The sequence below is a fragment of the Nicotiana sylvestris genome, chromosome 4 (assembly GCF_000393655.2).
Source record: "Nicotiana sylvestris chromosome 4, ASM39365v2, whole genome shotgun sequence".
NCBI classification, from domain to species: domain Eukaryota; kingdom Viridiplantae; phylum Streptophyta; class Magnoliopsida; order Solanales; family Solanaceae; genus Nicotiana; species Nicotiana sylvestris.
Genome location: NC_091060.1, coordinates 65,223,235 through 65,234,206, shown reverse-complemented (window position 1 = coordinate 65,234,206; position 10,972 = coordinate 65,223,235).

Sequence of the window (10,972 nt, the reverse complement as noted above, 5' to 3'; positions counted from 1 at the left end):
AGTTTATTTTTTTGAAAAACAGAATTGAAGTAGAATAGGGAAGTAGATTTAGAGTACTGGAAATATCTGATGAGTGTTAGAGCTTGAGCTGTTAGTTGTCAACTTAATTTCTCATGTATATCAATCCGAATCAACTTCAATTTACTTCAGTTTACTTCAGTCTACCATACACGCCTAGGTTTGCATTTAGTAGAATTGAACAACTTGAATGGAATTCAATTGAACAATATCTTCTCGTTTGGTATAACCGCTAAAATTGCTAAGTTGTTGGAGCAAATAATAAAAGCTGAGCCATTATACGCATGTAATTAATTATGACTTTTCTTTATCTTTAGAGACAAAAATAAATAGAGAATCATAGTCGCTTTAGGATATCCTTAAAATGGACGAGACGAGCCTCGCCAAATAAAAAACGCAAATTGCGGGGCCCTCAATAGATGATTGTTTTAATTGCTTAAATTTCGAGACAGGCTGTTTAGCGAATTTCACGGCCATCTCAAAATAATAATGCGTTAGCATCTTTAGGCGGGGTTTTAATAATATCTCCCTAAACTCGGGTGCACATTTATGTGACTCAAATCTAAATCTCAACGAAGTTAGAACGTGTCAAAAACTGCGGGTACATTTATGTGACGCAGTTCGAGATGCATTTTCACGATGTTGCAATTCTCTTTTAGAATAATAAATAATTAAAGCGGTTAAAAGTTGAAATTTGCGCACATGTTCATAATTGTTAAAATCAGATAATTTAAGCCAGATATAGCAGTTGAGCGACCGTGCTAGAACCACGGAACTCGGGAATGTCTAACACCTTCTTCCGGGTTAATAGAATTCCTTATCCGGATTTCTAGTTCGTAGACTATAATACAGAGTCATTCTTTTCCTCGATTCGAGATTAAATCGGTGACTTGGGACACCACAAATCTCCCAAGTGGCGACTCTGATCCTTTAATAATAAATCCCGTTTCAATTGTCCTTTAATTGAAAAAACTCCTCTGCGCCCCTGCGTGCGCGGAGGAAAAAGGAGGTATGACAGGACTTTGTCCTTCTTGTGGCAGTGACTTCGTCACCTATATTGGCATGCTTCGTGATTCGGATCTTATTCCATCTTGATATTGGATTCGTAGTTCGTCTTAAATTATGGAACTTATCCATGTTAAGTACAAACTAGGAAGCCATTTTTAATATGGTTCTTGATTCTCTTGACCATTGGATTTCGACCCTACTTGATTTGGGGCTTCGGCCAATCTTGATACCGGATTATGCTTAGTGTAATGACATGACATACATATTGGGCGAAAATGGATATTTGGCAAACTCTCTTGGATTAATAGTATATGTTTTCATGATACTTGAATCTTGAGCATTGTTATTGATATTTGGAAACACTTCAAGGTTTGATATTCGACACTTTTGATATATTTATTTACTTGCTTTATATATTTCATTGAGCTACCTATGACTGAAAAGGGAAATTGGAGAATTTAATGGCCCAAGCCTAAAATTTATACACCACTAATCTTTATGATTATCGATAGTTGTTTTATATCATAGGTAATGTGCGAGAAGAGATTTGAAGAAGTCCTTTTTGGAGTAGACTTTTTGGGAGCTCTTTGTGGAGATCACATTTGCATATGCATCTAGGTTTTGTCTAGTTTTGGGATTTGTACGTGATCTATATGTCATACTTATATGTGTAATTTTGGGAGACTTGTTTGATCCCATGATCATACGCTTGTAACTTGAATTTGGTGACTGATTTTTCTGTTTTAGGGTGTGTTAATAACCCCAGTCTTGTAATATATTAAATTTACACTTTGTCTTGTAAATATGTACAAATGAGAAAACTAGTTTTCCTTTTATACTGGCTAGTTGAAATTCATGTACAATAAAAACCTACATTGCCGAATGAAAAGTATAATTTCGTTAGGAAGTTTCTTTAACGTGTTCATTATTCAAGAAGGGTTGTATCGCATTATCTTGATATTTTAACATCATATTTCATTTAAGAAATTTTACAAAGTATATTTTCAAAAACAAAAATATTACTCCCTCTGTTCTAATTTATGTGAACCTATTTGACTAGACACGTAGTTTAAGAAAAAATGAAGACTTTTGGAATTTGTAGTCTTAAACAAGTCACAATGCATCCTAGAGTATTTGTGCGATTATAAAAGCTTCTCATTACGAGTAGAATTGGAAGTTTAAGCTAAATTATTTCCAAATTTAGAAAGGGGTTATTCTTTTTTGAATGGACCAAAAAGGAAATAGGTTCACATAAACTGGAACTGAGGGAGTACACTTTAAAACCATTATCGCATGGGCCTATTTCTGCTAATCAATTATTATGAATGCCTTTCTAGATTAATATATTCTGAATGTTATAAGTAATAAATTAGATTTGTTTCGTAAGTAGCACCCTCCCAAAGGGGTTGCTACAGATAGAATCCGTCATGCTTAAGAAATTCGGCCAAATGCTCACAAAGGGAGATTTAACTTGGTATGCACTTTTACCTTAATATTCTATTGACTCTTTTGCTATGCTTGTAGATGTTTTTGTGAAGGCTCACACCGGGGCTCAAAAGGTTGAAACACACATGCAAGACATTTTAAAAATAAAGTAACACGAGGGAGAATTACTCCGAAACTTTGTGGAGAGATTCCAACATGATAGGAAGATGCTACCCACAATACCGGATGATTGGGTTGCATCATCGTTTACTAATGGTTTAAACCCGAACAAATCCGATGCTTTGTGGAAGTTAAAGGAAAGCCTGAGAGAGTTCCTTACTAACTAGTGTTGATCTAAGTGGGAGGTTGTAGCCAGGGGCCCAAAGGTATATCGAAATTCGAGCCGCGATCCGAGGGCCGTTTTACCTTACTCAGCCCTTCAGCAACAGGGAGCAAGAACAAGATAAGAGCTAGCCAGGAATAACTAAGGACTGGTGAGGGGAGATGTGGCCCGGCCCTCCAGATTACGACCAAGGTATCCATGGGACTTGAGGCTATCCGAATATATGTTTGTTTACCTCAAAAAATGTGAGTAACAATTAAAGATATTTAGTGGGTTTAAAGATACGTGATATATTATAATACTTGTGTTTATACAAGTAATATTGAGCTTATCTAAGAAGAAATAATAAACCAAATCAATGTTGTTGAAACAGTAGGGGCCTCGAGCTCGGCTATCTAGGGACCTCGAGGTCAGCTAAGACCAATAAAGTATGAACAATAAAGTAAAGGCAATAAAACTGAAGAGTAATTGCTCAGCCTGTTAAACAAGATAAGAATAATAATGTTCTATTACAGTGAATAATTTGATCTTTACAAAATGATTGGGGTTCCCTTTATATAGGAGGAGAAAACCCCAACATAGTACATTGCTCATAAAGGTAAAGAATTCTATTGGTACATGTGTATAACAACCTAGTACGGACCTGTACCATTTTATACAAATCTTATCCTTTAATTTATGCCTTGATCCACATGCCCTTGAGAAATTCCCGCTCTTTCTTGATTGTCCTCGAGAATGTACTACCCTCGATGTAGGTCATGCCAAGTCTTCGATCTGCTTCCTCGAGGTGTGCGTCTTTCAGCCTAGTCCGACCTCTACTTTGAGTCGCCCCAACTCGAACTCATAGGCCAATCTAAGACTTCGAAATTGGACTCCTTGATTTTGATCGTATATAGATAGTCCTACGTTTCTTAGAATAAAATGATACGAAACAATTTGAACCTCGATTTTCCCGATCCTCTCGCAATGACGTCATGCTCGTGACATAGGTGTTTGAAGTGATCGAAATGTCCCATCGGTTCATTTCCCAAAAGCATTGAATGTACCGTCGGTCTATTTTACCAAAAGCATTGAATGCATCGTCGGTTTCGTCGCCGTATTCCTATAAATAAGGGGTTACTTGGCCGAACAGAAACTACACTCATTATTTCTTCATCAACTTTTAGCTCTTTCCCTTCTCTATATCCTCCTCTAATCACCTATTTTTATGGTTCAAACTTGTGACCACAAGGTCACATGGCAACAACTTTATCAGTTATGCCATCGCTCCCTTTTTTAAAGCTATTCCCCACTAAGTGGGATTATACTAAGTTGTTGTTGTTGTCGTTGTTGTTATTATTGTTGGCTCGAAACAACGAGAGAAAGGTACCGAATTCTTACCGTATCAGAAGATATGCGAACTTTACACTGCTGCTCATCTCTTTTAACTTCAACCTGGTATGGCGCTTCATTCCTTTTGCTTTCCATGGAATGAGGTTCCACTACCATCTACTAACTTTTATATCCCACACCGGTACATCGTCTCAAGAAGTGGCTTCAAAATAGTTGTGCTGACAAGACCCATACTCGCCAAGTTTTTACCCGGCTACAATTTTCTCTAAAGATCGAGATGGAGTCCCCGAGGATGAGGTTCTCGAAGATTTCGCTCTCGAGGATATGCCCCCAAAAGTAGATTAGTATAACAACCCAGCCGGTCGTTTCATGAGTTACCGCTCCATTTTCCCCATTTCTGCTTCTTATTGTCTTATTCAACTATACTATGTGTTATCGAGTTGGATGGCTTGGGTTTGGAGAGGTTTTGGTAAGGTTTGAGACACTTAGTCTCTTTTGAGTAAGCTTAAGTTGGAAAAATCAACCGGATGTTGACTTATGTGAAAAGGGATCAGATGTGAATTCCAATGGTTCGAATAGCTTTGAGAGGTGATTTGGGACTTAGGAGCGTGATCAGAATGTGTTTTGGAGGTTCGGAGTAGATTAGGCTTGAATTGGCGAAATTGGAATTTTGGCATTTTCTGGTTGATAGGTGAGATTTTGATAATAGGGGTCGGAATGGAATCTCGTAAGTTGGAGTAGGTCCGTTGTGTCATTTAGGACATGTGTGCAAAATTTTAGGTCATCCGGACGAGATTTGATAGACTTTTTGATCGAAAGCGGAATTTGGAAGTTTTTGGAATTATTAGGCTTGAATCCGATGTTGATTTGGTATTCCGGAGTTGTCTTGAGTGTTCCAAGGGTTGGAACAAGTTTGAATAGTGTTATGTGACTTGTTGGAATGTTTGGTTGAGGTCCCTAGGGCCTCGGGATGGATTCGGATGGTTGACGGAGAGTTTGGATTTTTGGAGAAGTGGCAGAATTTTTGTGCTCCTGTTGTTTCCGCACCTGCGAATTGTGGACTGCAGGTGCGACACCGTAGATGCGTTGTAAGGGCCACCGATGTGACCAAGAGTGAGGAGGGCAAGAGCCACAGAAGCGTAGCGCAGAGCGCACCTGCGATGGCGCATGTGCGGGTATCTGACCGCAAGTGCAGTTTTGGGCGGATAAGTGGTTTCCGGAGGTGCGACCATGGACCGCAGGTGCGTGTCTGAGGCCGCAGGTGCAAAATCCCTGGGCCAGAAAGTATATAAACCTTCTTCGCGATTTTTGAGTTATTCTTCACCATTTTCATGCGGGTTTGAGCTTGAGGGAGCTATTTGAAGAGAGATTTCAAGGGGATTTCGTAGGGGTAAGGTTTTTGGACCCTAAACTCGTTTCTATGGTGTTATTTCACTGATTAGGCTTGAAATTTATGGAAGTTTGTGGTTCAAAAATTGATTAACTAGAGCTTGAAATTGGAGACCTTCGATTAGGGATTTGAGGGATCATTTGTGGTTGAATTTTGGTATATTTGGTATGTACGAACTCGTAAGAGTGTAAGGATTCTAGTTTTGTAATTTTTGTCGGAATCCGAGATGTGGGCCTAGGGATTGGGTTTGGCCAATTTCGAGATTTTGGATGTAAATTGGTTATTTTTGATTGGGCTTCGTTCCCTTAGCATATTTTGATGGTATAAATCTGTTTTTGGACAGATTTGGAGCATTCAGAGGCCGATTCGACGGGAAAAGGCATCGCGAGCTAGAGTTTGGATCGGATAGAGGTAAATAATGATTGTAAATACTCTCCTGAGGGTATGAAACCCCGGATTTCACATCGTTGTGCTACTTTGAGGTGACACACACTCTTGATGATGAGGTAGGGTCGTGCACCGTTGGGAATTATGAATTAGTCCGTTCCGTATGATTGTTTAACCGTATACTTGATTGAAAACTGTTTGCTATCATCATGTTTTGGGCTAAATGCCATATTTGGGCCTCGTGCCAACTATTTTGGACCGTTAGGGGATTTTTACTACTATTCCTCACTGTTTTGACTTCGTATTTGAACTCAGTCATGTTATATTCTACTATTTTCACAACTCAGCCATCTTTATTCGTTTTTGATATTTTAAATGATATGTTGGGCTAAGCATCATGTTTTACTGTGGCCCGGGTGGCTTGTGAGATTCTGACTGAGTAAGGCCGAGTGCCTGTGTTGTGAGGATACTATGGGATCAGGCTACATGCCACAACAGTATTATACTAATTCATGATTGTGAGGCCGGGGGCCTGATTTGTTATGCCACGAGGTGGCTTGATATGAGGCCGAGAGCCTATTTGATTATGCCACGAGATGTCTTGATATTGCGCTTGGGCTGTAAGGAGCCTCTCCCGAAGTCTGTACACCCCCAGTGAGCACGGGTACCCAGTGTGAGATGTGATATAGCCCGAGGGGCTGATATTGTTCCATGTTATTGCCCGAGGAGATGATACAAGTGATTGTGAGATAGCCTAAGGGGCAGGTTCTGTTGGCATGTTTCCCGAGGGGCTGATTTATGTTTCTATATTTTCTCCCTATTTTTATTCACTCGTTTGAACTGCTAAAAGATGTTTTTACTGAACTAAGGTGTGTATACTAGTTCTTACTATTTTATTGCATTGTTCTGGTTTTATACTGCTTTGTTGTAGCATTTTGCTGTGTTTTTACGTGTTTTCTCATCGCTCAGCTGCCTTTACTTTTATTACTTACTGAGTTGGCGTACTCACATTACTCCCTGCACCCTATGTGTAGATCCAGGTGTCTCGGGTCACGTTAGCGAGGGTTGATTGCTTTCCAGCAGGCTGTTCGGAGTTGACTAGGTAACTGCTCGGCGTTCGCAGCCCAGTGCTTCTCCTTCCTACCTTTACTTTCGTTTGTACTAGCTTTTTACTAGACTGTACAGATTTTTCCTACTCTTAGACGAATTTTTAGATGCTCATGACTGGTGACACCCCGATGTCGAGCTGTGTTAGTTTCCGTATTGTTCTATTCTACTCTATATTTTGGGATTTATAACTTTTTAATGACTTAAATATGAATTATTATAACTTTTTAATTGGATTGGGGGGTTTGTGTTGGCTGGCCTTGTTTCACGATAGGCGCCATCACGACCAGGTCCGATTTTGGGTCGTGACAAGTTAGTATCAGAGCCTAGGTTACATAGGTCTTACGAGTCATGAGCAAGTTTAGTAGATTCTTGCGGATCAGTACAGAGACGTCTGTATTTATCCTCGGGAGGCTGCAGAACCTTTAGGAAAATTTCATATTCTTGAAATTCTTGTTGTGCGAATCTATTGATCCATATACTAAACTTCTGTTATTCTATTCTCTCATAGATGGTGAGGACACGTGCTATCGGCCAGGATAGATGACCACCATTACCACCAGTTAGGACCACTAGAGGCCGAGGACGCGGTCGAGGCCATGGTAGGGGCAGGGGTGTGGCCCACACAGTAGCTAGGGCTGCACCCGTAGATCCACCAACTGCCCTAGTTCTTGATCAGGTCCCAGTTGTGGATGCTCCAGCAGCACCAGCTCAGGAACCAGCTGTGCCCATTGTGATTCCAGGTCTTCAAGAGGCCCTAGCTCAGATTCTATCAGTATGCAGTGGCCTAGCTCAGGCGGTCTCAGTTACTACAACCGCCGCTACTTCTCAGGCTGGGGGAGGCACTCAGACTCCTATAGCTCGCACACCTGAGCAGGTCGTGTAGGGACTTCAGACAGGGGGGCACCTCCATCCCAGCTAGTTGCAGCTATTCAGGACTATGTAGCTCCTGCTATGCTAGAGGACAAGCAGCGTAGATTGGAGAGGTTTGGTAGACTTCAGTCTCCAACTTTCAAGGGTACATAAGGTGAGGATGCCCAGGGTTTCTTGAATAAGTTCCCGAGGATTCTTCGTACAACGGGTATTCTAGAGACCAGCGGGGTCGCTTTCACTATTTTCAATTTTCTGGAGCTGTCTCAACTTGGTGGGAGATTTATGAGAGGCGAATGCCTATTGGTGCAGCACCCCTTATCTGGCAGCAATTCTTTGTTCTCTTTTGGAGAAGTATGTGCCACAATCTTATAGAGAGAAGCTGCGTAGACAGTTCGAGCAACTGTGTCAGGGAGATATGACTATGACACAGTATGATATGAGGTTCTCGGAGTTAGCTCGTCATGCTGTTTGGTTGGTTCCTACGGAGAGGGATAGGATTAGGAGGTTCTTTGATGGCCTCACGTATCAGCTTCAGATTCTCATGACCAGGGAGATGGTGTCTGGTGCTACTTTTGAGGAGGTTGTTGACATTGCTTGCAAGATTGAGTCAGTTCATCGCCAGGAGCGAAATGAGAGGGAGGCCAAGAGGCCTCACGGATCTGGTAGTTATGGTGGCGCTCCTTTGAGGGGTCTGTTTCAGCATGACAGAGGCCGTCCATTTAGACATGCTCAGTCAGCTCGCCCAGGTTATCGTGGGGCATCATCGGGTCATGGTTCTCACAGTTCTCATCAGGGCCATTCATCACTCAGTGCCCTTCCAGCCCAGAGTTCGTCCCGTGCTCTATTAGTTCAGGGCTCTTCTATGCCAGTGCATCTGCTAGTTATTCCGGTGCTAGGGGTTCCCTTCAATCCCCGTCTCCAGCACCAGGGAGTTATTATAAGTGTGGAGAGTTGGGCCACATATGAAGGCAGTGTCCTTGTTGTCTTGGGGGTTCGTCTAGCAGAGGAGTCGGCCATCAACTTAAGCGCCAGTTACTTCACCACCTACCCAGCTAGCTAGGGGTGGAGGTTAGTCAGCTAGGGGTCGTCCTAGAGGGGGAGGTCGATCAGGTGGTAGTCAGGACTATTTATATGCACTCCCATCTAGACCTGATACTATTGATTCAGATGTTGTGATTATAGGTATTGTCTTAGTATGCCACAAAGATGCTTCTGTGTTATTTGATCCCAGTTCCACTTTTTCATATGTGTCATCATATTTTTTTCGTTATTTGGATATGCCCTGTGAGTCTCTTGTTTCATCTGTTCGTGTATCTACTCCGATGGACGATACTTTTATTGTGGATCGTGTGTATCAGTCATATGTAGTGACTATTGGGAGTCTGGAGACCCGAGTGGACCTGTTATTGCTTTGTATAGTAGACTTTGATGTGATATTAGGCATGGATTGTCTATCTCCGTGTCGTGCTATTTTGGACTGTCATGCTAAGATAGTGACATTGGCTATGCCATGTGTTCCATGGATTGAGTGATGAGGTTTGACTGATTTTGTCCCCTGTAGGGTGATTTCGTTCTTGAAGGCCTAGTGGATGGTTGGGAAATGTTGTCTTTCATACTTAGCCTTTGTGAGGGATATCGGTTCAGAGACTCCCAATATTGATTCTGTTCCTGTTGTGAGGGATTTTCCCGATGTGTTTCCTGCAGACTTGTCGGGCATGCCACCAGATAGGGATATTGATTTTGGTATTGATCTCATGTCGGGCACTCAACCATTTCTATTCTATCGTATCGTATGGCACCAATGGAGTTGAAGGAGCAGCTTCAGGAACACTTTAATAAGGGGTTTATTCGGCCTAGTGTGTCGCCTTGGGGTGCGCCTTTTCTATTTGTGAAGAAGGATGGCACAATGAGGATGTGCATTGATTACAAGCAGTTGATCAAAGTAACAATCAAGAACAAGTATCCTTTGCCTCATATCGATGATTTGTTTGACCAGCTTCAGGGAGCGAGAGTGTTCTCCAAGATTGATCTCCGTTCAGGTTATCACCAGTTGAAGATTAGGGACTCGAATATTCTTAAGACAGCATTCAGGACCTGATATGATCATTATGAGTTCCTCGTGATGTCTTTTGGGTTGACCAATGCCCCAACAATGTTCATGCATTTGATGAACAACATGTTTTGGCCTTATCTCGACTCGTTTGTCATAGTTTTCATTGATGATATTCTGGTATATTCGCATAGTCATGAGGAGCACGCAGAGCATTTTAAGGTTGTGTTGCAGAGGTTGAGGGGGGAGAAGCTTTATGAAAAGTTCTCCAAGCGTGAGTTTTGGCTTAGTTCAATGGCTTTCTTAAGGCACATAGTGTCCAGTGAGGGTATTCAGGTTGATCCGAAGAAGATAGAGGAGTTTCAGAGTTAGCCCAAACCGTCCTCGGCCATAGGGATTCACAACTTTCTTAGTTTGGGGGTTATTACCGTCGGTTTGTTCAGGGATTTTCATCTATAGCATAACCCTTGACCAAGTTGACTCAAAAGAGTGCACCATTCAGGTGGTCGGATGAGTGTGAGGAGAGCTTTCAGAAGCTTAAGACTGCCTTGACCACAATCTAGTGTTGGTTTTGCCATTAGTTTCAGGTTCATATACCGTGTATTGTAATGTTTCGAGAGTTGGTATTGGTTGTATGTTGATGCAGGAGGGTAGAGTTATTACTTATGCTTCTCGTTAGTTGAAGCCCCATGAGAAGAACTACATGTTCATGATTTGGAGTTGGCTGCCACTGTTCACGTATTAAAGATTTGGAGGCATTATTTGTATGGTGTGTCTTGTGAGGTATTTACTGATCATCGTAGCCTCTAGTACTTGTTCAAGCAAAAGGATCTCAACTTGAGGCAGCAGAGATGGTTGGAGCTGCTAAAGGACTGTGATATCACTATTTTGTACCATCTGGGGAAGACCAATGTGGTGGCCAATGCCTTGAGTAGGAAGGCGATGAGTATGGGGAGTTTGGTATATATTACGGTTGGGAAGAGACCCCTTGCAGTTGATATTCAGGCCTTGTCCAATCGGTTTGTGAGGTTGGATATTT